The 27,506-nt window shown below is 43.2% G+C and overlaps 1 protein-coding gene across 4 annotated transcripts in view; it reads right to left on the reverse strand.

The window, feature by feature from the left end:
- Positions 1 to 22,101, reverse strand: part of DTNA (dystrobrevin alpha) — a 222,719-nt gene extending 200,618 nt beyond the window's left edge. For 2 of the 4 annotated variants that reach the window (XM_063394714.1, XM_063394688.1), the window contains exon 1: positions 21,848 to 22,101. The gene's annotated coding sequence lies outside the window, so the exon portion shown is untranslated. The other 2 variants (XM_063394720.1, XM_063394706.1) reach the window with 2 other exon arrangements.
- Positions 22,102 to 27,506: the final 5,405 nt, after the last annotated feature.

The following is a 27,506-nucleotide window of genomic DNA, read 5'->3' on the forward strand; positions in this document are numbered from 1 at the left end:
CTCTGTTGAGTACGGGTTCAATACTTCCTGATCGAAGGTGAGAGAAAGAATTAAACACAGGCTTTTTATTTGATTCCTCTGTTTTTTTAATATTTTCTCAAGTACTGTAGACAGATAAGTGTTATTTGAACTAACCTTTCCAGGCCAAGCTGTTTGACCCCCATGCTTTGTTGCCACTACCTGACATCGAGCCCTTACAAGAGCTGTGCTGTGACAGTGACATGCTGCTCAGAGCACAGACTGAGGGCTAAACATTCACCACTGCAGCAGTAGTCTGCAAATCAAAAGAGGGGAAAAGCAGCAGTTCAAACTATATATAACATGGCGTCTTGGATAAATCTGAACATGATCTGCCTTAATTTTTGTAAAAGCAAGACTGTCAATAAAAAAGGGTGCTGTAAAGCACTTTTTGTCAAGGGTCACAGAAAGTGAAACTTACTTTGGTGCCTGTTCTGCTTTTTAAGTAATCACCTCCAACTTCAAATTTGCAAACAACGTATCACAGAACAAAGGCAGTAATTTCTCACAAATTGTTTAGGAATTAGGAAGAGTAGGAGAGTATGTTCAAATATTTTTAAATCTGGTATTTCACCATTTTTGCAAAAAAAAAAAAGCTAATTTAAAAAACAAACCAACCAACCTCCACATTTCTTCAAATATCCTGTCATTGGAGAGGCTGAGGATGGTCTATCACACATGTTGTCTGGATGGAAAGCAGCTCAACAATTAGGAGAAGAGGAGCAACAAGTGCTACTCACTGCACTTAGGAAACAATCTGTTTCCTTTGCTGGCAGGTTACTTTGCCTTTGCAGTCTCTTCCCAAAGAGTCTAAGCTGTCTGGAAATATTATTTTCCAGTCACCATGAGTGGCTATGCCTGTGTGTCACTGTTCAAACAATCTAATGATCAGAAAATGATACATTCAGGTATTGGAATCAGCTTAGTTGACGCAGTAATAATACTGTAGATGCAATATAGAATAAAGTAAAAAATTCTGGTTTTCTTTATCACAGGAAAACATGTACCAGCATATAGTAACTAAATAATAGTCTTTTTCTTCTTGCATTCTCACAGTAGCACATGAAAAATGAAATAACACAAAAATCAGAAGTCCACCCAAGATATTTACCCACGTAAGACTTTGGTGGAAATCCACTGCAACACAAACAGCAATCTATATTTATAAAGCAAACACTTCGAGTCCCAAAACACAATCATTCATCACTTAGGGCACTGGCCAGGGTCCATTTGGTACCTTTATCTCATTAGAAGAGAAAGTCATGGACTGGAGAACTGAGGTTTGATGCAACTACATGTCTTGGGAGACAGTCAGTTGAAGGACCATTTCTAACAGTGCACAGCAGTCAATGAAACAATAAACATTACTGTCTGATAATACTTCTGTTTTCAGTGAAAGCTGTATGAACCGTTCCTATTTTTTCCTACCTTTCAAAATATTTGCCTTCAAAACATACTTTGTACTTCTTCTCTTTTAACTTGTATGACTGAAGAAGGGTGAAACTAACATAAAGTAAAACAGGAGACAAAACAAAAATCTGGAAAGGCACAAAAAACCAAAACACATTTCTTCATGTCCTATGACCCCAAGTGCTGCTAAATTCTCAGAGTAACTTTCATCTCAGAAGGGAAATTATAGCTGACTGGCACTAACTGTTGAAGAGAGTGCTTTGTTGCCTTCCTACAGCACAGGGAACCAGGACCTTGGGATGCTGGGCTGGTGACCAAATCCATAGGGTGGTCCTGAAGGGTAAATGAGGGGAAAAGCAGGGTGGGATTAGGATGGATGAAAAGGAGGGTGAGTATGAGGAAGTGTGATCACCAGAGCTCTCACACCAGCTGCTGCAGTCCTCAAAAGCCCCCATGCAGGTGAACTGTGGACTGCTGCTGTACACACAACCACACCAGGACAACTTCACGTGTGCAAGATGGGAAGTACCTGTTGCAAATGAGTGATTTAGGGTCACTTAAAGAACCTGGGAAGGGAGGGGTTCTATGACCACAATATCCCTATGAGATCTAAACACTCCTTTAATTTCTTTGCCATAGCAGGACTGAAGCTGCCTCAGCATTTCCTAGTACTGTCTGATGTCATTACCACGCTAAGTAAGATAAGGCAACGTCAACAATGTTTCTCTAAAAAAATTCAGGCCTGCACAAAGCAAAGAAGCAGCATAGAATGGGTGAAAACAAGTGAAGTCTCAGTCTAACCTCAGTGCCATAACCCCCTGACCTCAGACAGCCTTCAGACAAGAGCTGTCACAAAAGTGACAAAGCAATTTCTAGTGATTAACACCACAAAGTGTATTACTTCTACATTATTAACCTTGCATATTTTGCTACTGTGAGCTGGAAAGCACAGGGAAACTCTTCAGTGTCAGAAGCACTGATACCCTTCTTATACTTACATTTGTGACTTTGATTATCTGATCATAGCTTTTTCTTACATGAACAGCTTCCAAGGTACTGGTTCCAGGATCATTCAAACTCGTGTTGTTTTATCGATGTGAGTAATCCCAGATGTTCAGTGCAGTTGCTTACATTAATAAAGACACACAACTCTCAAGAGGTTGTAGGATCAGAGCCTTTGGGTTGTGAATGGAATTGGCTTTTCTGCCGTTAACAGGCCATTGATGAACTGCAGCTTCCTTCACATCTGACAGAGGGATATTAAGGTACACATCTATCACTGTCATTTTTCTCTTGCAACTTTTTAAAATGCAGAATCACATTCAAAAAGCAATCAATAGCAATCCAGTTGCAAACACCTCTAATGAAGCGCAGCAGAAACAATTTAGTATTAGATTTTCATCTCTACGGTCTCAGAAAACATTTCTCAGCTGCACTTTATCTGCCCAAAAAGAAGATCAAGGTGTTTATTCCAGGATTTGAGCCACTGAGGACAGACACATGCACTGAACTGCCTACAGCAAGAAACTCCACTGTGTAGGATAGCACAGCTCTTTGCATAAAGTTGTTGCTGCCATAGATTGCTTGTCCTACTCACATCTATTCTTGAGTATCTATGTCCAGATACTCTATGTCTATAATTATTATAATTAATTATAGCTGAAAGGACAATGGTAACTATCAATTCTTAAATGTATTCCCAAAAGGAATTAAAAAAAACTTTTTTGAAAATTGAAAGCCTCTACTAGGATTCCTGTCAATGTATCTGTTGCATTTTTAATTCATGTTTGTGAATACTGAGAGATTGGTAATGATACGGGTCAAGTTCACACTAAACTTTTCGACACTACTACCACCATGCATGGCAGCTCTTCTTATTCCTTGACTCCTAATCCATCCTCAGAAATGTCTGGAAGTCACAGCAGATTTATATTTTGTCAAATACTGAAGAACATGATTAATTAGAAATACTTCCTTCTGCTGTGGGAGCAAAAGATAAAGGCAAAATGAAACCCAGCACATCAGTTGACGGAACCTGTTTTCATCTTTTCTTTCTTGAATAAAATTTTCAAACACACATCATAACTCTCTGCAATGCAAACCATCCCATCCACAACATAACTCAGAAGGAGGAGCCAGCAGTGATTTTTCACTTACTTTCTAAAATACCATTATTACTTTTTGATTTTGGATGCTCAGTGAACAACCAGCGCTGCTTGAAAACCAACATGATTCTCCTTTTCAGATATACAAGCCAGAAGAGAAAGGAATAAAATCACACAATAATTTTTAACAAAAGTATGAAAAACACTAATAAGCATATGCTGATGTAAATTGGCTTTTATCTCCAGCACCCCAACCGAAAATCCATTATCCTTACTCATAAAGTGGATTTGTGCACTTGACCTGCACTTCTTAAAATCAATTAATTCAGACTAAAGGATACCACTGCATAGGCAACTCTAATCCAAACTCCTACTCCTAATCGGTAAAAATTACTTTATTAAGCCCTAGACATCAAACGGGTCTATGGTATAGTACTACTGAAATGTTTCAGATGAGCTTGTTTGGTGCCTGATCTAATTCCAAATTTAAAAAAAAAAAAAAAAAAAAAAAAAAGTTTTACACTAACTTTGTTTTCAAACGAAAATTGAGAACACAAATCGCCCTGAAATCATACTACTGGCTCAAAAAAGCACTAACATTCTGAGGGCTGGTAAGTGTTGAAACAGGGCTTCAGAACTCCATCTCCCTTGTGGAGAAGCCAGCAAGAGCCTGAAGCCCGAAGTTTCTGAGTTTATACTTCCAATTCACCACTCTCTCACAGAAACTGTTTATTTACATGGCAGTAGGGCAACAAAGCACCATTTTATCCAAACAATAAATTTTCTGTCAAACAATAAATATTCTTTTGTCAAAAAAGCCCTCACCTTTCCAAGTATGCAGCAGCAGTTTGAGCAGCTCTAAGAAGCACCTATCAGGTCAAGCATCTAAAGTACCATTGAGAAGCAGCTCTCCAAAAGCCTCAGGTACCTCCCATTCAGAGAGATGAGCAGCTTCTAGCAGTGGGAGAGTGGGAGCAATCCAAGAGCAAGCTCTTCTCCTGGCACCACTGTGAGACAGCACAGGGCTTCAAAAGGCAGCAGCTCTCACATACAGGTTTCCAAGCAGCAAGATCCTTATGAAAACTGCTTTTCATAAAAGGGCTTGCAGTGGCCCAAAAGAAGAGACAACAGCAGACAGCAAGAAAAGCAAAATAGAAAGGAGAAAAAAGAATGACTGATCTCATTAAAAAAAAAAGAAAAATCTATTAAATCTAGATTTAATAAAAACTGAGAGAAATCACATTCATGTTGCAAATCTTTCAAATTTATTTTGCCAATCACATTCAGGCGCAAAAGAAATACCATTCCCCAAAATGTTCTTTAGAATGAACCCAAAAGCTTCAGCTGCAGTACACTGGCAGTTAAAACAAAAGCTGAAATTAAATGAACTGCCCTTCTACATACTTTGCAGCCATCAAAAGCTTTCAAAATATTTATCAGTCATTTCTTCTTCAGCTGAAATTTTGCTTTTCAGTTTTTTTTTTTAATCCTAGCTTTATATACACCCCTTCTTGGCTCTTAATTGCTCTCATCCTACTTTCAACTCACATTTTGTGTTGCCCTGGGAGAAAAATTGCTTGTTTAATGAGAAGAGCCACAACAGGATTTTAGCCTACTCTAAAACAACACTGAACTATTGCTACCTTACTTTCATGAAATGCCTTTACAGAGGTCGTTTCAAAAACTATGTCAAAAGAAAGCCAGGCCATCAAAGAAAATGCTAATAGACATACAGGCAGAATATTAAGATTGTACGAAATTCCCCCATTCTCTCCTGTTTACAGTTATTTGCATGCATTCACTCACTCATTCAGGGATTCTCTGCTGCAGCTTCATGACTTAAAGGTAAATTCAGAGCTACAAGGATTACTGGAGGGCTGGGAGATCTCATCACCCAGGAGGTGAGGCCAGGGGAAGGATGAGGGTGGGTCACATCATCCATGGGGGAGGGAACAGATTTTTTTTTGTCCAGGATTCTACACAGTCTCTTCAGCTAGAAGGTGAGGGCCAGCTTGGAAAGCCTGTCAGAGACCATCAGACCCAGAGTACTGATGAGGTGTTCTTGGCATCTGGGGGAGGCCTGCAGCTCATCCTGCCTTGCAGAAAGGTTCAGCAGCTGTGGTGTGGGTAGGGTCATTAGTAATGCTGCATTCATGACTCATCTGTGGCTTATTCCTTAAATACACACACAGGCAGGAATTTTTGTTTCACTGGGCTTCAAGCTGGTCAGGACATAAATCTGTGTATTAGTCTGCAAGGAAATTTATCATCTGACCTTGACATGTTTCTTCCACATTGATAAAAATACTGGTTCCATAGTTCCCTGCTTGTAAGGACAGGGAATGCATCTCAGAAGAAGAGAAGCCTTCACAACAAGGGTATTTCCCAATTACAACCCATGCAAACAAAGACTAAGAGAGTCTTGGAACAGACTTGGTCAGGAGAACAAAACCAAACAGCAGAAATTTTAGCACGGAAGTGCTTTAACTTGAGCTGAAAACTGAAATCTTCCATCAGCAAAATCAAATGAAGTACTTCATTAAAAGCCAAGTTTAATTCATGCAGAGAAAATGCATCACTTTCAAAACAGGCTGAGTGTTTTTGTTTGGGATAAGCTGTGTCTCTCCGGGCTGCTGGAGGATCTCAGCGGATTTCTAATTTTGGTCTCTTGGAGACTGGACTATGGAGCTGCTTTTGGACAGCAAAATACAACCTCCCCACTGGGCACAGAAGCTGCATAGTGAGGACATGCCAAGGAAAAAAGTATCTTTAGGCTGGGAAACCTGACACAGTAAGAGACAGAAAGGATGAAGTGCTGCAGTGGCTCAGGAAGGAAAAAAAGTTCAGACTGAGGTAAAGAAAACAATGAATTTGGCAACATTAAAATCTTTTGATTACGAATTTTTCAATGAAACATTTTTAAATATCTGAATGGGAAGTTTTGGGTTTGGCTACAGTTTTTTGTAGATCAATTTATGCAGAAAGCAAAAGCTTTTAGCAAAACATTCCATAGCACTGAAGATTAACTTTTTCTTTCTTTTTTTCAGTCATGTCAATTTTCTGCTTTTTAAATCAAATTCTATATAAGCTGTGCTAGAATAAAGAGAGGGACAATGAAGTTGCTCTTTCTATTCAGTGACAGAAGAGAACAGAAGTGGACTGGTCTGTTCTGATGCTTCTTAGACCACTTACAAAGCAGTGTTTATTTCAGTATCAGTATCACACGTCTAAAATTCACTAGTACTGAATATTAGATCACATCTTTTTACAAGAGGGAAAAACTTCCTGGTTTATTCTCTGTGAAAACCCATGAAAGTAAGAATTGTAAGTCAGAACTTATTTTAAATCTGTATGTTATTAGACTCCCTGGTATAGCTGTTAGTTGTCTAAAATATGAGTAATACCTCAAAAATCTATTTCTGATCTTTTTCAAAGGTAAGAGATTGCAAATTTGGGGTTCTTTCCCCTCTCCTAATAATGTGGGTTTGGTTCTTTAAAGCTCTGTGTTTTGTATGTGTGAGTTTTTCTTCCTCTCTTTTCCTAACAGCTGCTTTTTTCTTCGCCTTGCTTTTGAGAACAGGCTATGCAATTTTTAGAAAACATGCACTGCAAATGAATCACCAAATGATAGTAGTTAAGCTCCAGCCGTTGTGGATGCTCCTGCTGAGGGGGAGCACAGGGTTTGCTCAGGAGCACACGGAGTGTGGGGTGGGTGACCCTTGGGGTGGGCTGTCCAGGCTCAGGAGTGCCTCTCCTACGTCCCTGCACAAAGCGGAGGAGAGCATCCCTCACTGACATGTTCATGAACTTCTGGCCAACACAAGCCTCAGAAACAGCAAAATACCCCCAGGGAAAGAACACTGCCATCTGGAAGAAGCCCAGTGAAGATACCCCCTGGCTCCTCAGCAGCCTTGCAGGGGTGTGAAAAGCAAGGTCACAATTAATTCAGCCGGGATTGCATGGAAGCACTGTGCAATGGATTCCTTTCAACCCACTAATATCCTCTCATGGAAAGGGGATTGTAGGGACTTTTTGCAGATACAAACCTCTCCTTGTACATTTTACAACCAAATCCCATATCTGGATTTAGCTCAGCATAAACTAGCATAATCTTAAAGTCCTGGTGTATGCAGCAAAGAAAAAAAAAAAAAATCTTATTATGGCAGTAAAATCACGGCCGAGGTAAATATATTCTGCATCTCTATTTCAGACACTTGCAGCCTTCTCAAAAATACTGTCCTTTGGTCTAAGGATTTCTTGTCTTGTCAGTTCAAGACCACTTAAAAACAAGCGAGAAAACATGTCTGCCAGTTATTTTTGATCATCTGAAGTGCTCAGATAGGAAAAATAGAGGAAACAAGTGTACAAAACAAGGAAGGACATAACTTCTTATCATTCAGCCTTGAAACCTTCCCTCTGCACCCAGGGGCTAAGTTGGCATCTCAATCATGCTAAACCACCTGGGATTGCACACAGAAATTCCCACAGAAAGTCAGCTTTAATATCAGCTCCTGAAGTTTTCATGATACCATTTTTCCTACTTGTGCTGCAAGAGTTAAAAAGGAGGTGTACTGACAGAAATAGAAACATTTGTTATTTGACAACGTTATTAAATACACTTAAACCAAATCATTACTTTTAGCAGTGATCAGTGTTGTCTGGGAATGCAGTAGTTAAATACTAAAGAAGACCAATTTATAGGGCTGGTATATAAAACAATGGATGAACTCCCATCTCTTTGGAACTTAAAAGCCCCACAGTGAGACAGAGCTGCCTTAAAATACTCTAGTTACAAATGGGAAATGTGTTCATCCTCAGTGAGATCATTAAGAAGAAGACAATTCATGGATTTCAGAATATCCCCCCTCTACTGCAACAAGTCTCTCTGGGACTAAGGCAGGCATGGACTCCACACCATTTGAAAGGGACTCTGACCATTGCAATGTTCTTAGGACATTGACTTACACTCTGCAGTTGTCATTGTGTGATACACTCTCCAAGTAATTCCAAAATGCCTGTTGTTCATTCCTTACCTTTTTTGTTTTGGTTTTGTTTGGTTTGGTTTTACACTGGCTCCTCCCTCACCAACTCTCCCCAGCATGCTGAGAAATCCTGTCACCCCAGCTCTGCAGACATGCATGCTTGTGTACATTCAGGCACCGATTTCCCTTCTCTGGTGCAGCTGCAGTTTGATCCTGCCCCAGTGTATGCACTGGATGCTTCACAGGAAACACACAGGGAACTGTCACAGCAGTGACCTTACTGGAGCTAAGTGTGTGTGAATTTCTGGAGCTAAGGATCTACTGCCTAGATTGTGTGTTACACTCTCCTTTGGTATGAGAAGGCACAGATTAGCTGTACTGCTTTGTATTTCGCTCAAAAGGCTTTAGGAGCTAGGGCAGTTTTTTTGCTACAATTCTTGATAACTGTTCCATGTATTTTGTTTTTAAAAGGGAGATTTAAGAATAGAATATTAAAAAACCCAATGGTAACAGTACAGTTACAAATGCTGAAGTTTTAGAAGGAACTGCTGTGGGAGTTGCTGCTAGGAATACTTGCCAAGAAGAAAAACACAACAGTTAAGAAGACATTTAATACAGATGCACAGACAACACAGAGCAGAACCTTGTATTTTGGAATCCAGCTAAACACCTTACTATCTAATGACATTGACAATTCACGAATAGTATGCAAGTGGGTGTTACCACTTTCCAAAACAAAGTCACATCAAACACTCATCTCTTGCAAGGTAGGGGAGGATCATCTTCTTCAGAAACAAAAAATAAAAGGAAACAAAAGGAATAAACTCTGAAAAATAAGCTGTGAAAAAAAAGAGTAAAGACGTTTTCAAGGTCTGAGCTTCCAGCCACACTGCTCACATAACAAACACTAACAAATGTTTTGATAACTCAAGGACTGTGTATGCTGGAGCCTCAATTTAAACATTCTAAAACCATTTAGAAACTTCTCCTAAATTATGTTCCAATCACTAATGTTCTCTTTCCTAATACATATATAATACAATTTGAGGTAAAACATAAAGAGCAAATATATTCTTAATGGATTTTTAACCCCATGTTAACAAGGAATTCTTTGGACTTAGCCAAGCAGACAGTAAGAGGTCTAGGAAGTTCCACTGCCATGGCTGTCAGGGACAAGGGAGTGATAACTTTTTGGTTTGGGGTTTTGCAAACATAGCAACACATTGTTCTCGATTAGTGTGCTTGAAGACCACTAGGAAAATGTAGATTGGCCCAGTATCTTGCACTCCTTAAATGGAAATAAATGTGTGAAGTGCTAACTACAACAACATGCAAGCTTTGCTGTCATTGCAGCAGAAAGAAGTTAAAGAAAAGCAATGTAAGGAAGAATACCACCATGAAAAGCAAAACACCCTTTCGCCTTCTCCCAAAGCCCCTTGAGAGCCATCCAACTGGATGCTGGTAATATTGGGTAACTGGATCTGATGAAGCAAGTTTCTTTGTAGCTTGCCATGTTGGTTTCAACAAACTAGGATATAAATTGTAATTCCAATGGGACAACATCACTTTTTCTCTCTGTTAAGCAGAGGGCATAGAGAATCCTCTGGAAAAAACAGCAGTTAATTCAAATATCCTGGTTCGTTTCCAAACAGCCAACTCAGGAGTGCTAAGGTCAGGTCCTATATCCCCACTCTCCCCTGCATTCTGAGTGAGGAGGCAGCCACAGGACCCACTACACCAGTCAATACCATCCCCTCTCAAGCATTTGAGAAAATGTGCACCACTTTGGGCAAAAAAAAAGGGAGGTGAGCAACAGCCCAGCTGGTGCTGTCAAAGGAAGGACAACATCTGCATCCTGCCCTCTGTGGTAGCCCTGCACTGCCCCAGCTGGCCAAAGGGGCAGCCACCCCTGCGGGGCCGACTGCCTGCCCGCAGCCCACGGCTCCCATCCGCAGCACCAGGGTCATGGAATTACAGCTTCACGGGATAACCCTGACCATTTGTAGCTCTGGCAGCAGCTCTCAGCTCTCCTTCCGTTGTGTCATTTCAAGGTCTTGCAAAACACATGTCAGTGTATGTAAGGGAAATCTGGGTTTCAAGGACAAACCTTCTCGACACCCGAGTAGCAAGATGACATTGACTCATAGGCATAAGGTCTGCTCTGAAAGACAACTTTGTTTTTAAATCTTGTTCCTTGGTTTTGAGCAGCAAATGGTATAGACATATGGAACTACTAAGATTCTTCTGGTATTACTTTATTTCTGTTTCTTTTCTTCCAAACTCCCCTATTTTCTTTAGCCATGTCCTTAACTGGATGTTCAGATTAAGGTGAGAGATGTATTAAAAATACATAAACAGTAGGATCATCAAACACAGTATGTGCAAAATGGCAGGGTTTAGAAATATTCACTGCTAAAATTTCAACTGTTAAATGTGGTTTGGTAGGCAAAGAAGACTGCAGTTTTTTCCAACATGAGGAAATCCAAAAGATTACATCAAACCATGTTACAGACGCTGACAGATACAGGCTTCCAAGGAAAACAGCTGTCATTAAAGCTCCTGTGACTGCTTAGAATACACTGCTGCCATCTCCTAAAAAAACCCTAAAAATCCATGGGAAAAAAGGAATACCTTTAGCTTATACTTTAGCTTCAGAAGAGAGATGCAGCTCCATCTGTCTTCCTCTTCCTATGAATAAACAAAAGCAATATGAACCATTTCTATCCCTGTGGTCACCAGCAAGGGCCTGAAAGCCACAATATGGCCAGTAACAAGCACACTTACTTCACAGCAGGGACTACAACCTCACACCTACCTTCCTAGGACTGCACTTAGCATGAAATGTGTCCATTTCATTTGATTTAACATTATTAAGGTCTTCCAGATACAACAACATTTCCTGCCTTCCAAAGGTTCTCACTACTTGAAACAAGACTGTGAGCACTGAGTAAAAAGTCTGAAACCTGGTACCAGCACAGCTGCTAAAATGCTGTTGTGTCATTCCTTTCCTTGGACACTTATCCAAGCTGTCCCTGCACGTCTACAGCGACAGCAGCCTGCCAAAGCCACCAGGGTTTGTGTTGTTCTGTGTGACAACCAGCGCAATTAATTACTGAGATGATTTGCATGTTCATAGGTCATCCGCAGTCAATGTGCAGCAGTGGTTAAGACAGAGCAGCTTAAATCCAGGTGCCACTGGGAGGACAGGAGAGGATCCCTGGGCTTGTGGAGGACAAGAGCACACAAGAGCAGCTGCAGGGGGAAGGAGGGAGGCCAGCGTGAGGCATGACTGTCCTGTGGGATGTTTCTGTGGGGAGCTGGCAAGACAGGAGAACAGCTGGGTCCAGGACATGTACAGAGGACACTGAAGGTCAAAGGGAAGTATCTAGAAGTAGTGTGACCTCTAAACCAGTCTTCTTATTGCATTTTTGATTACCCTCATGGCCCATATGTGATCAAGTTTGATCAAATGTTCATGTCATTATATGCCAGGCAAAGGAGGGTGTAGCTAATGATTTTTTTTTTAACTCTCAGCACTCAAAACCAGTGTTTAGGCCTGGTGTGACCTTTCCCTATCTTATTCTATCAGATTGCCCAACTTTCATGGTTCCCCATTTTATTTATGGCATAACACTTGCACAGAGATACAGACAAACACATACTAATGCTTTTAAAAGTAATTTTCACATGAAATGCAACAAAAATCTAGCTGTGCATGTCTTAAACCTTTCCATTCACACTCTGCCCAAGAATAGGAGTCATTTATTGGGAAGCACGTGCCCTTTATTTCTGCCCCTCTCCCCAGGTCAGATCTCAAAGCCTTTCTTCCAGTCTTTCCATTTGGCTACTTGGTGAACTCCAGAAGCATTTGCACTGATGGCGCAGGACTTAGCACTAGATCTGTCATATATGGCTAAGCTGCTGCTGGGCTAAGCTCCCTTTTTTATCCTGAGTGGTATTTTCTCTTTGAACTTTAGGAATTTATACAGTGTTTTATCCTTTCAAGTATCTCTACAAATTCTTCACAGGATCTACAGCACAGGCAGGGCCTTTTTATGACAGAAAGACACAGTAGGTTTTCATGCTTTGCAGTCACTGTAATATAACCCATTGCTTCACTAAGCCCACTAACATTACATTCATTATTTGGAACAGAGCTTATGGTAAAGAAGTCATTTGTTCTGATAGTCAAGTGCACTATCAAAAGTCTGATTGCCTACAACAAATCAAGAGAGTTTTATAAGCCCTACTATGTGCTTTCATATGTTGAAAGAAAAAAAAAGCCATAAATTGTGCAGGAATAATTATCTTTTTGCCAGCTTGTTTTTAAAATGAAGATAGGTAACACTTATGTGTAAATGCAAATAGCAGGGATAATATGGGGCTCACAGGGCATCAGAAAAGGAACATTCCATGTGGAAATACAGAAAAGCTCCACAATGGTGCAAATGGAACATACCTTTCACCAAAACATGAAGGTATTCTACTATTCTTCTGCTCAAGGATGACTGGCTAATGCTTATTGAAGAGAAATGTACTAAGTAGCTGCATTTTAAGTTACTACCTTGTACAATAGCTATTGTATACCTTTTCTATGCAAAAATTTCATGCAGTTGTCCATAGTAATGTCAGTCTTGATATGACTAGATAAACAGGGGTCACGAAGGAAAAATTAGCCAAGTGCCTTTTAAAAAATGTAGTGTTCACAAACACTGACTGCTTTAAAACCTTCTGTATCTATCTAGAGAAATGGGGACTACTTCTGGAGTCACTCTAATATTGCGGTATTTACAGTATGTATCACCTTTCTCTGCAGAAGGTTATACAGAGCATGGCGTGATGCATTCAGCTTCCAGTGTCCTGTCTGTGGGCTCAAAACACGCAGCAAAGTGACCCTGCCACTGCTAACACTGGTCTTCTCGAGAGAATTCCTCCTGCAAGTAGTCCTGTAAGGTCAAATGAGGCACTTTGCCAAATAAGCCTTTGCAAAATCAGTCGTGCTCTGTCATGTTAAGGGAAAAGGAACCTAGCTGGAGCATGTACTAATTTTAATTAACATAGTACATTCTTCTCATCAGATGATCTGGTTGGGTTTTTTCCTCCTTTCCTCTCCTCCCATCTTTTGTTTTTGCTGTTTTCAGGCTTTTTTTCTTTTTTTCTACCCTTCCCTTTCGCATTTTCTTTTCTCCTTTTGCACACTATTTTTCTCCATCCCACTTTCCCCTTTTAACAACCCACATCCTCCTCCTCCTGCATCCTGTTTTTCTATCCCTTTGTCCTCTCCCAGTCCTTTGAAGGACTACACCTGTGTTTTTCTAACAGTCCCACCAGAAGCAACTGAATGCAAGTGATAAGAAAACTGATAAAACTCCCTCAGGAATTCAAGGCTGTATTCCTACTAGCCTGCACAAAGGGAAATGGTAGATGTGGGCTAGGGAGAGAGGGATTAAATGAGTCCAAACTTGCAGAATTCCAGCACAGGGGATTTAAATTTCTGTAGCTCCCATTAACTAGTGCATACCACCATTAAACTGCTTGTTCTGATTAATATTTAAGAAAGGAAAAAATGAGCAGAGTCACATGGTAAACATGTCTGGCAGCCTAAAAAAAAAAAGAGTAAGAAGTTAATAAAAGTGTGTATACACCTGCAACATCATACTCAGACCAGGAATAGTGTTATCATTTCCATTACAGGAACAAATGCCTGCCTCTGAAACCTGCAGGAGTTTTAATTGCTTTTTAAAATCCATGCCGTAAGAAATTACCTCATTATTTCCCCTTTCAGAATAGTGCTTTCCTTGCACTCATTTTGGACACCTCACCAGGGAGGTCAGTCCCCAACAAAAGCCTGGCCCTGTTCTCTAAGCCGAAACACACTCCCTAGGTCAGCCCCAGTGCATTTAATGTGCTGGCTTGCAAAATTTCTCTGTGGACTGTGCTCTCAGCAATCAGCAGTACCTGCTTTGGGAGTCACACAGGCAGCTGCCATGTCTTCAGGTTAAGCATAAAGGGATTACACTAGATCTGGCAAATGTCACTTATTTCCAGGATTTGAGAAAAGATTTTTCTTATCCCAGTAATTCCAGCTAATCTAACTTAAGGATCCTAGAAAGATAAAGCTGAATCTCTACTTTTATACTGAGAGTATCCAGAGCTCATTACGGGTTTTGCCAAAAATCAAAGATCCTTGGTTGGCCTTACCAGCTCAAAAAAATTGCACCCACAGACCTTCCAGAATTTTCAGAGAAGCCCATGGCAATTTCCAGCTGGATATGATGCAATTCACCCTGCAACCCACAAGTGCTTTCTCCTGGTGAGAGCTGAACCTTCAACCAAAAAACCTGTGTGCCCTGAGACAGCAAGGCCAGGTGATTCTCCAGCATCCCATCTACAAAATTAGGGAAACTGGCTCAAGGGAAAAGGGCTTCCGCAACCAAATCCATGTGCAGACAAGCTCAAGTCACCTAGCCTTCCTAGGTCCTTTCTGTAGAGATGCAACTAATGTTAGCATCTTCAAAATAATTATATATATTTAACTATCAAAATATGTATGGCCTGCATGCGTTAACTGACTGCCATTCTTGGAAGGGGCTTAGCCAGGGACTCTAGCTAACTACACAAAGATTTTGGAAGCTATGACCTACAAGGAAAGTTTAGTACGTTTTGTACAGACAACTGATTTCCACACAACTTTTGTTCACTGTAGTATTTCACACTTTAAAACGCAATTCCAAACAAAAGTACGGCACGCACAAATTCCCACTGATCTCAAGCTGTACTAGTAACTGTGTTGGGAGAATCCGAGCTGGTAGCAAGCTCCAAGTGGTTTGTAAGGAAATTCACTGCAGTTAAGTGTCATTTTCCACATTTCCAGTTGTAGTTACAAGAGTGCCTAGATTCAAAAGACTAAATAGCCTCCTTTGTTTATTACATAATCTGCAAAACTGCAAGCAGAGAGCAACAAGGAAAGCACAGATCCCTCCTCTGAGCACTCTAACATGCCCCCTTGTCCAAAAGAAGTCTCTCTTCAGGCTTGTTGCTTTGGTACTCAGCCTTTCGCTTTGGCACCTTTATTCAAACTGTAAAGATGCCTATTTATGATGCCCCTACATACAATTATCCACATCTCCACACGTGTATGCGCTCTGCTGGCTGCCCACACTCGGGCCCATCTGCCAGGCTGGCACTCTGCCCGCCGAGACGCTGGCGGCCCATTTCCCCAGAGCGGAGCTGTCAGGCGGTGACGGTCCCTGGTGGGCAGCCAGGAGCCCTCCTTTCTGCGGGGACAAAGCCTCCCCGCGCCACTCCAGGCTGTGTGGCACACCGCGGGAGCGCGGCCACTGGCACGCACGCCAAAGCAAAGAAGGGAGACAAGAGGGGAGCTGACTGGTACTTCAGACTGTGATCCCCAGGCTGTGGAGGTGATTATAGTGGACAATGCTGCTGTGCCCAAGCACAGGCCAGCCATCATTTAACTCTGACTTTGGAACCAACCAAGTACAACAGGGCAATTGTGAGAGGACTCAATAGATGTAAATAGTCACTATACAGGGCAATTCCATGAGGCATAAGGGCATAGACAAATAGCCTACAAAAGGCATCTCCTTCCACGTGCCTGCAGACTTGGTAGCTCCTGCTGCCCAGGAACCAGCAGTCAAGATCAGAACTACATGCATTAGATCTTCAGTTCAGCCCAAATCTTTCCAGGAAGATCATCTTGCACATGCTGCTCCCTCTCATATTTCTGTTTAAAGCTGACCTCTACTTTTATACTTGCACTGCGTGAAGACAGAGGTGGGTTATGGTTTGCATTGGGGTTTTAATCTCTCAATAACAACAATAATATGCTAAGAAATGTTGCTTTAGCTTCTACTTTTCCTTTCTGCCAGGCACCTTGGCCACTAGGAGTGTGCTTTGGAACCTCTCAATGTGGCTATTCCTCATGGATGGAATCAGCTCACCCACCCTCGCTGGTGTCAAGTGGGATGCAAACACAGCTCCACCTCCCTGCACGAGCCCAGATGAACAGTTCAACATGGTCTCACTGTTCAATGGGTCTGTTCACCCGTAAGTGTGACAAGCAAATTCTGGCATGAAACCAGCAGCTCCTCTGCTCCCCAGGAAGGCCCAAGGGCAAAATTATATCATGCTTTTATTTAAACCAACATGGCCAAACTCCATTATGGAGGAGTTACACCAGTTAAATGAGCCTCCACTCACACCCTTGTGAGGACTCAGCGGTCAGGAAGAAGACCCACTAAACTTTTGAAAAGCTGGAGATAATGCCAAAAGATTCTTTCCCCTGTTGATTTTAATCAGGTCAAAAAAATCTTACATTATGATACTTACATCGCAAAACAGTTTATAGACATTGCTGTCACATGACATTTTAATTGCTGATACCTCTTTAGACAACTAAGCCAAGGCAGAGCTTGTCAGCACCAAGAGAAAAGAAAATCAAGTGTGCTTCTGAAGCCTGAATTTCTTCTTAAGCAAAATAAGCAGACATCCAGACCACTACACAAGGAAATTCCACATGTATCTTCTGCTTCAATTTCGAATGGCTCTTCTGACATCTCTTACAGCTAAGAAGATTAAAAAAGACCAAATCATTTGAGATATTGCATTGCTTCTTGACATCAATCTGGTGAAAGATTTAACTGAAAAGAGCCTTTATTTTTGTACTTTGTACGTTATAGGATGGACTCTGTTAAGTTGTAATCTCTTTTGAACAATTATAGAAATCGTTGTATTTCCCTTTACAGGCTGTTCTGCCTATACAGAGAGAGCATCCCTATAAAAATGCAGCCTCTGTACAATAAAAGCTACAGCTCAGGATTTCCCTCTGGGTCTCTGTGGCATATGCACAGGCATGTGAACTGTCAGTGATACTTCTCACATAATCAGTACAAATACAGTGCTTCCAAGAGGAGATGACGTCACACATTTTATAGTAAAGGCACTGCATGAGACAATTACAGTCCCTGGCAGCAGTTGTGGATATGCCATAGGTAAGTCAAAGTTGTGATCTCCTTCTCTCTTCAGGGGGATGGAGAAAATACACAAAGACTGGATTTATGTCATTGTAACTGAGGAGAGGATTTTGCCACATACATTTCAGACCTGTCTGAAGGTCTCTCCAAGCAGCAGGGTAAAAACCTGGCTCTCCTGAAGGGAACGGGAAATTAGTCTCAGACTTGGGCATCTCCAAAGCAGCACACAAAGACCACTGAAATTTCCACATTCTTACAAGTGGCTTGGCATTTTATCTCAGCTGCTGAGACTGAGAAACCATCCCTGCACTTTCTCCACAAGTGACACTAGATATCTATACATCTAAAGCATGCAATAGATGCATCTAACTTAAAAACAGATGAAGTATTTATGCTTTAATTGGAATTTGTACAATTTAGACCTAAATTTGCACATCTTTCCTGCATGGATTTCCGTATGTCTTCATTGTAACAGTTTCCCAATTTAAGGCAATGTGAGAAGATAGAAGCTTTGTTTGCAAGACCACGAACACACACCCCCCCCTACCCCAAAACCAGTGCTCACGTCTGCGGCGATCACAATATGGTAACTGGCTACATACAGGAGATTAAAAATATACAGCTCAATAATGTTGTGCCATGATTTTCAAATAGAAACCTCATGTAATTTTTTCCAAACACAGTCCCTCTAGCAGCTTTTGTAATGACATTGGAGAGGTAGACATTGCATTACACTCTTCAAGCCATTCTGATAGTCACACACATAATTTCCCCTCTGCCTCCACCCAATTTTCAGCAAAAGTGTCATTCTTGTGCTGTTTGTGTAAGTGGACAGAATTTCAAGCATCTGCTCCCAAATTATTATAAATCAAGGAACCTTCATGCTCCATTAGCTTGAGAAGATAGCGTTATTAATGATCGCTATTCAAGGAAGTTCACAGTAAGTGTCTAAGTGAAGACACCTCTGATGTAAGGCTTTGTTTTGTTTCTGAAAACAGCTGCGTGGGCAAATCTTCACTCTTGCTGTTTAACATATTTCTGAGGCTACCACTTCTAAGAAATTTCAATTATTTTCGTTAGCTTAGCAGCTACATCAGTTTCCTCTGGAAAAAGAAACAATACTGACATTCCACAGCAATGCTCATGAAAAGTCATTTAGCTTAACAAATACTGGGGTAAATGAAGATGCAACACTGCTCTTTCTACTCTGCTATTCTTTATCCAGTTCCAGAAGTCTGAAAAAGCTGGTTCAACTCTAAAACACAAAAAGTGAAAATTTAAGTATTAGGTTGTATTATGTGGACTTGAAACAATGTAAGAAATGACTGGGTTTAGCCTGGCAGAGCTGATTTGCTCCACAGGTTAATCAGTATGATTTCTTACATGATCCTAACCAGCAGCCTTTCATTTCCATAGAAGTAGGACCAACTCTGCACAGAAAAGGCGAGTCAGAGGTCTGATTAAGTGAGTTTTCCGCCTGTTAGTTACTTGCCTAGGTGCACAATGAATGTGAATGCACCCCATGCATGAATACCACATAATACCGAATTTAAAGATAAGAGATCTGACTCATCACTCCACTGCACCAGTTTTATGCCTACGGGGGCTCCATGTTCTTCCATGGTGACTCAGACCCAAGACTCCCCTCTCTCCAGGAAAAACATGACAAGTCATGCAGTACATGTCAGACTTACCCATCAACTATAATCCTCATTTGCACTGCAAAACTAATTGGAATGTAACATCCATACCACTAATATTTTGCTGTTAAGCCTAGAGATAGGAATATATATAATTAATGTAAAGAGCAGCAGTTTAAAACATAGTCATTGGAATTAACTCTATTACACCTGGCAACACATTCAAGGAACCCTGCTTGAAAAAGCAGTCCTTTCCAAATGTTAGTAGTGTTGATATGGGCATGCTAAGATTAACAACACGGAATTAAGGAGAAGGAGATTAGTCACTGGAACAAAAAGTTTCTCTGGAACAGTTCTCATTGCAAGACTGCTGCCTTCACTTTTCTAACCCAAGGCTGCTGAAACACAAGAAACTTTGAACAGCTCTAAGGTAGGCATTGACTGCTTCTTTCAAAAGGACATGCTGTGTTTATGACAGCTATTTTTGGCTTTCAGCTATACAAATATAAAACACCATGAGGCCCATTTTCTTCTCACAGCTTCATGTCTGTATATATTCATTGATTTCAGTGTGATTATATCTGATTATTTGCCTGGAATGAAAGTTAGATCAATCTGACCCTTATAGCGAATTCTGAACGGACTGATACGATGATATCAGGCATCAATCAATCATCAATCAGGCATGAATGATGATATATAGGCAATACACTGGGCAAAAGAAGAGACAATCTACTCTACAGTCTGACAGTATACAACTGTAGAAATCAAGGAAATAACTAATAAGGGAATAAACCTTCAAAAGCCAAACAAAACAATTCATCCTTCACCTTGCTCTACACCTTAAGGGATTGGTATCCAGCAGTTTATCATAATGCACCTCATGCTTTTTTTCTGTTTTTTAGTCACAGAATCGGTGGGTTACTCCAGAACACAGAGATCTCTGCCACAGGTTTCTTTTCAGGATTGGGTCCTGAGCTATTTTGCAGAGAGCGTTGAATCTGTGATGGTTGATGCTGCACAGTTCAGCCACGCTGGGCACTGGTGCACACAACCAGTAGCACACTGAAAACTGCTTGTGGAAATGATAACACACCGCTGGGGAGCCACACGTACTGAGCATTACATGCATGAACTATCCACTTGCTTGTGACCACAGAGGGCACATGTACGTAATTGTGTATTTACTACCACCACTGAAAGACCAGAGCATCTCATTCTGACTACACCTTCATCCCACTGAGAGGTCAAGCCAGGAGATGGTGTTATACGTGTGCTTTTCTATAGGAAGGCAAGATTTATTCTGAGGCATTCAGTTCTTTGAGTTTTACCCTTGTCTTATGAAAAAGAAAGAATAAAATCTACAAAAAACCCACTAAATTGTCCACAGCAATGAATATAGACTTTGAATAAATACAGGACCTTGACTGCAACAGGAAGGTGAAACCCAAAAATGTGTCAGTAGGATCATTCTCTTTTGAGGAGCAATATAAAGACGTGAACTTAAAATAGGCACAGCATTGGCTCTTATCTCACGCTCACTCACCCTTTGACAACCAGAAACCAGGGTGACTTAAAAGCCTAGCACTTACTACTCTTTAGTTGCCAGAATTTTATTAGTCTGATCACGTGGCAGTCACAGGTGTGAGACACAACCTGGTATCCAGGTAAAAGTTATGAAAACAGTTCCATTGGTAATGACACTGTTAAACCACAGAATCTGTGCCTTTATCCCCATTATTGGAATACTTCTGCATCCAAAAGCCAAGGGGAGAAGCAGAGGTACAGCACTCAGAACTGAACAGCAAGTTACAAAACTTCAAACACAAAACAATACATTGAAAGCCTACTAGCACGAAATTTGTGATGCTGCTTATTACTTGGTGAACCTCTCCTTTTAACATCTGGACCACCCGTAACCATCAAGGATTACCAGAAAACACTGCTTCCCACCCATGTTTAAAGTACTACTAAAGTACTACCTAAAACGTCACCCATGCAGGGAAGTCGTTGCAGTGATTAAGAACCCGATTCAGCGGTCGCCAGCAGTATTTCACTTTGGGTGGTAGCTGTTCTCTAGTATGGGAGTGTAGAACAAGCCAGTCTGGCTGCAGCGACCGAGATTTTCACCGCTCAACACCAAAGTTTGCCAAGGAGCCGGTGAACGCACAGGTAAAGGCAGCCTCTGCTGCGTTGCGGGCGCCGTCCTTTCGTCACTTTTACCTCAGCCGGCTGCAAGAGGCGACAGCAGGCGAGCGGGGACAGCCCGCCGGGTCCCCAGGTGTCTCCGGGGACCCCGGGACCCGCTGCACGGAGCGGCTGGGTGGGCGACCGGGAGCGAGTGCCGTGCCGCATGCCTGTGCACACTCGCACGCCGGGAGCGCCTCGGCGGCGCCTGGGGACAGGCGGGAGCGCCGTGCGACCCCACCGGGGGCGGCCTCGGGAGGCTGGGGGACAAGGGGGGGCTGCCCCCCGGCTCGCCCGCCCTCCCGAGGCCGCCCCCCACCCCCGGAGCACGGTGCCGACGGGGAACCCCCGGCCCCCCCGCCCCGCACAGGCACACGGCAACAGGCGGCGGCGCCCCCCGCCCGGCACCTCGCACCCGCTGCCCCGGCCGGGATGGCTACCTCGGGAAGGCTCCGTGCGCTCCCGCCGCCGCCTGCTCCCGCCGCCGCCGGGGCGGATCAGCTGATATTTACCTGTGAGGTAATGCGCGCTCCGTAAGGTCACCGTGCACCCGCCGCCGGCACACGGTGCCAGGCAGGAGGAGGGACGCGCCGGGAGGAGCGGGAGTTGCTCCTGCTCCGCCGCCGCCGCGCACGGCGCCGGAGCGGGGCGGCCGCGCCGCGCAGAGGCAGAGGCGGCCGCTGCCGCTGCAGCTCCTGGCACATGCTGCAGGTGTCAGCGCAGGAGCTGCCCCGCCGCCCGCCCGCCGCGCCCGCCCCGCCGCGCTGCGCAGCCGCGCCCGCCGCACCGCGCCGGCGCCGCGATGGTGCGCCGGCGCCCTCGGCGAGCTGAAGCCGCCGCGAAGCCACTGCCCGGCCCCGCGCTCCCCTCGAGAGACGCTCCCCCGCCAGCACCGGCGGAGAGGGGGCGGTGGGAGGGATGACGTAGTGGGGCGTGGGGCAGGGGCGAGGCCGGGCGGCGGGGCCGGGAGCCCCCTCCGGGCCCCCCGAGGGCGCGGCTCCGCCAAGGGGGTGCGGGCGGGACCCCTCCGGCCCTGCCGGAGCGGCGGGCGGGCCGGGGGAGCGGCGGGGCGAGCGGGGGGAGAGGGATGATGTCATCCCCTTTTCCAGGGGAGGGCGGGGCCCGGCCGCGGGAGGAGGTGGGCGCGGCGCCGCGGCTCCCCCAGGAGCGGGCGGGAGGGGGATGCGCACGGTGCCAGCATCGCACGGTGGGCGCCCTGCCCGCGGCGGGGGCCGATCGCTCCGTGCCGCAGCGGCGGGTCGTGGGGCAGGCATCGCACCCCGGGCGGGAGTTCCCGACATGGTCCCCAGCCCCGGGCGGGGTCCCCTGTAGTCCCCCCCGCCCGGCCGGCGCTCCCGCGGCAGGGCGCAGAGCGGAGCGCAACTTTGGCAGCGGCACGGCCGGCGCAGGGACGCGCTGGGGACAGAGCCCTCGGTGCGAGCCGCCGCTGCAGCTTCCCCGGAGCCGCGTCCTGCAGGTGCAGCTGGCGGGGCACATGCTCGGCTCCAGCTGAGAGCAGAGGTTGGCCCGTGGGTGGGTGTGCAGCAGCCTGCCGAGCACATCGGGTGGCCCGGCTGTGGGGAGTGACGAGCAGCAAATGCCTCTGATCATCCTGCGGTTCTCAAAGCGTGCGCATTTAGGTTTGCTGGAGGAACCGAATGGTCTCCAGCGCTCGGTTTCTGTGACCCACTTATTTTTCCCTAACTGGTCAGATAAGCCATAGGGATTAACCATGTAGGCTTAACACACAGGTACCTGGAAAGAAAATTCAGCACCTTTCAGAGCAGCAGCCTCAGGTTTCATTTCCTCTTCAACCATCATGTGTTACCTTTAAATAAGACACAGCTATCTGCATTAGAAATACAATGCATAGTCTTTAAAACAACAGCATTTGGAAGTTTGGGTGGGGTTTTTCATCTCAGGTTTCACAGATTTTCCCATCCAAGCAAAAACAACAATATGTGTAACTCTTCAGCTACATACTTAAAAACTTGAGCTTGCATAACGCTTAAGGGTCTAAATGCTCCTAAATACATGGTGCCAGGCAGGCTGAAGGCTTTTGGGATTCTTCTACATTAGTCCTGTATTGGGGTTGATGCTTTGTCCAGTCTGAAAGCAACATGAAAAGACTGCATTTCTGACTGGGAAAAACAAACACACAAGAAAATGAGAAGGGGAAGGCTTGATCATACTGGAGGCTCAAGCATGCCTAGTTAGGGCATTGCACTACCCTCCTTCATGCAAACATTAAGCATAGTAATCGTCATCTTACAAGTCCTAAGAGAAAGGCACAGGCAATGCTGGATTCTCCCTCTGATACCATTTTGTGGTTACTGGCCTCCTCCCACTGCTGGAGCAGTGGGAAGGAGAGGTGAAAAAAGGATGAAAATTTGATTCAGGCATAGTTGATACCACAGAGAGTGGCCTGCTGGTACCCTCTGGCTCGGTGAGACACCCTGGGAACGTGGGAGGGGTGGAGTGCATGAGAGGTGACAAAACAGGTGAAGGAAGGTATGAGGCCACGGAGGACACAGAGGTTGAAATGGGAGCTCGAAATGAAATGTGGTGGGTAATAGGAAGCCAGCAGGGAACTCTTTGTGTCTGCCGATTGTATCAGTTATGGAAGCTGATTATTATTATCACAATATAACAGAAAAATGCAGGGAAAAGGCAGCACCACGGAGGAGGAAATGAATGAGCCCGCAACCAGGGATTTTGTCCCTGTAATGATGAGGTAAGGGAAGAGTTGTGTTTCAGCAGGGACATTTAAATGTCAGTAATGTTACTGAAAAGGAAGACACGTAAAACAGATCAGGACACAGGAAAACCTGTCCTTAAAATCTCTGGTTACAGCTACAGGAGAATATACCAGGAGACCTTGATGCTCAGCAAGGAATCCAGTGAAGATATAAGCAGGACTGAGGATAGGTCTTTAGACTGCTAACTGGGAGAGTTGTTATAAATTATATCTTCTGAGCCTTTGTCAGGGAATGTTTCTTCATTTCATGAAATTATGGCTAAATTAATCACTGTTTTAACATAGTGCTAAATTATTTGCACTTACAGGCAGTTTCACCACAATAAATCTTAATCTTTCGTTCTCTAGAACATGCCCTTCCAAGGCTGAGTGAGCAATGGACTCCCCACTCCACGGGTCACAGACCTGCCTGGGATGGACTGTGCATGGCAGGAGAACAAATGTTTTCAAGGGGGATTGAGACTACAGTTAGCTACATAAATTAATAATAAAAAAAATTTATATATATATATATAAATATATAAATATAAATAAGTAATAAAAATAAATAATAAAAAAGTTAGTTGAACTACAGTTCAACAAACTGTTGTCACAAGGAAGGCAGAATTCCCATAGAAAAATGCTTTGATTCCTGTCAAAGCACCACAGGAACAAAACTTGAGAAGCTAATGATGCTCTAAGTGTGATCAGCAGTCTTGAGACAGACAAGTGTGCCTGCCTGACAGAGCTACTACCATATCAGGAAGGTTATTTTGCTTAGGGTACATGGTAAATCAACTTATTCTAATTGAAGCTTTCCTTGAATGTCCAGTTTGCAGGACGAAAAGATGTTTCTGTGTTTGCTTGAAATTGATGAAAACTAAATGAAAACCAGACCAAAAGGGGAAGCCTCTGCAAAGTGAAAATCCTGCTTTTTGGACAGTCTCATGGTACTCATGGACATGCTAATGGTACAAATTTAAATGCAGGGTTGTTAAGGAGCAGTCTGAGTGCTTCATGCAACTGTGAGATATATTTCAGCCCTCTGTCCTCTGCAGAGACACTGGCCTGTGTCTACCAGAGCAGGCTGCTTTCTGCAACCTGGAAACTCTGGTCCCCACCCTACATCCTCCTACCCCCCATTAATTTTTGTACCTGCAGAGCAGCACATTCTGTGTACTGAGCCTTTATAAATACCTTGGGGAGCCATTTCTCCAGAAACCCATTCTTTATGCCCCTTTATATAGATGCATGTGGATTATCTCACAAACCACTCTCATATTTATTAGCTTCACCTGGGCTTGTCATCAACACTAGCCAAGTACAAACATTAATCAAATTAGAGGTTCAATCCAGCCAGGCATAAGGTCAAGCTTCTAATTACAAGATTGGAAAATGGGTATGACTGGGAGTAATTTAAACTTAAAATGTAATTCTAGGGCAAATTTAACAACAGGTTCTTTTCTAGTTGCCCTATTATCATTCACTGTGAGTTTTTAAGATGTCTCATCCATAAAAAAACAGGAGTCTAATTTGTACCTCTGCTGTGTGGCTTGTCTTGTTCCCTTCAAGCACAAGCCAAGTGTCTCAGGTATGGCTAGCTGTCATTCTGTTTGAAGTTCAAAATAGTTCCTGCATTCCTAAACCTTTTTTATGCCACAACTTCTAAACAAGCTGTCTTGTCACACATTGACCAGCCCTTCTTTCCAGCCACCAATTCATGAAGGAGTTTCCACAGCTTTTACTGTCTTTCCTACAATTTGCATTTAGTAACATCAAAAGCGATGAGATCTGTAACAGTCCTCTCAGTTTTCCATGCTCAGCTGATTTCCTCTTGGATAACATAAATGGCTGTCTAACAACAAAGATGACAGACATGATAATGACATATTTTGACCAAGCAGCACTCCCACCATTCAGTGTCAGCTTCTGGGGTTCCTAATTTCACATCCCCCCCCTGCTGAAGAATGAGAGATCACACCTCCTACATCCAAGAGTGTGAGGAGAGCAGGAATCGCACTAGACAGTGCTGATCTTAATGTCAGCATTAACAAATCTAATCTGTCCCCAGTTCATCTATCACTGTGCCAACTAGGCATCGTTTTGTATGATTAAGTACCTGTGAAATCAAATAGTAAACTGAATTTGTTCCATTGGGTACATTATCTGAACTGGACCTTTGGATACATCATCATTAATATGATCTTTGACTTGTCGGAAATGCCAGAATACAGATAATAATGGTAAAAATACTGACAGTGTACATTAGTGATTTCCTTGACTCATTACAGCCAGAGAATAAAGTCCATACTTCACTCTGGAAAAATGCAGTGCTTAACACTGAGATGTCACAAGGAAGAAATAGGATTTCTGCTCCATAGAAATTAAAGGCTTTAGCAGACAGACAACTGAAAAACACTTTATTTAAGTTAATTTATTTTATTTATTTAAGTTATTAAGCACTGTCTTACTGTAATTTTTTTCATTGATAGTTTTATTTATGTGCTCAAGAAGGAAACTGTGTTGACTGTTTAGCACCAGATTATGTGTCTAACTGGACTTTCTTAATGACCTGGAAGTTAGAATTGTGATTAATATTTTAGTACCTTTGTTGTAGTTGCGTGAGTTTTATTCAGAATGTGATGGCAGTTCCAGAGACGTCACACTGTATTAGACCTAGGTTGCCACAGACCTTTATTTGCTGGCAAAATGAGGAGCCTGTTCACATCTCACACTTCTAGAGCACCTTCTGAGAGAATGATTTACTCCACTCCAAGAGGAGTTTAAAGCTTTTTCAGTGGTGAGCGTCACTGGCTGTTACTCATGCCTGGGAACACCAGGAGACATCTGCCTTCCGTTGTTTCAGTTCTTCTCAGCTGAGCTCCAGCGGGCTCCCACCTTCACCGTGAGAGTCCAGCCTGTCTGCCAGGGAAAATAATGGGTCTGAAGGGAATCCGACAGGAGCACAGCCATGTGAGAGAGAAAGACCGACAAACACATACTGTGGGAGGCTGTGAGGAAGGGATTTTTCAGCAAAGGATATTCTTTCAAACAATTGGATTTCAGGTTGTCTGAGAGGATAGAACTGCAAAGGTCACCAGTTACAATAGTAAAATCTTTAATTCCCTTTCAGGAGCTAATATTAAATAAATTATACATTTTAGAGCTGGAAGTCATCCTTCAAGAGATTGAAAACGTGCCACGCAATTATCGTCAGCTGATATAAGCCAGTTTATAGTGTTATTTGCATTAATGTAGTTGCATGGTGTATTACTGTGCTGTTGTGTTCTACATCCTCAAAATGCAAAAGTGTAACTTTAAAGAGTTTGGAAGCTGGCTATTGTCATGATACTTCAGAGCAATATACAGGCTTTACAGAGACTTCAATTTCATTAGCATGTTGCTGCAGTTTGTGCTAAACAGCTAAATAATAT

This window comes from Prinia subflava, chromosome 1 (genome assembly GCF_021018805.1).
Source record: "Prinia subflava isolate CZ2003 ecotype Zambia chromosome 1, Cam_Psub_1.2, whole genome shotgun sequence".
NCBI classification, from domain to species: Eukaryota; Metazoa; Chordata; class Aves; order Passeriformes; family Cisticolidae; genus Prinia; species Prinia subflava.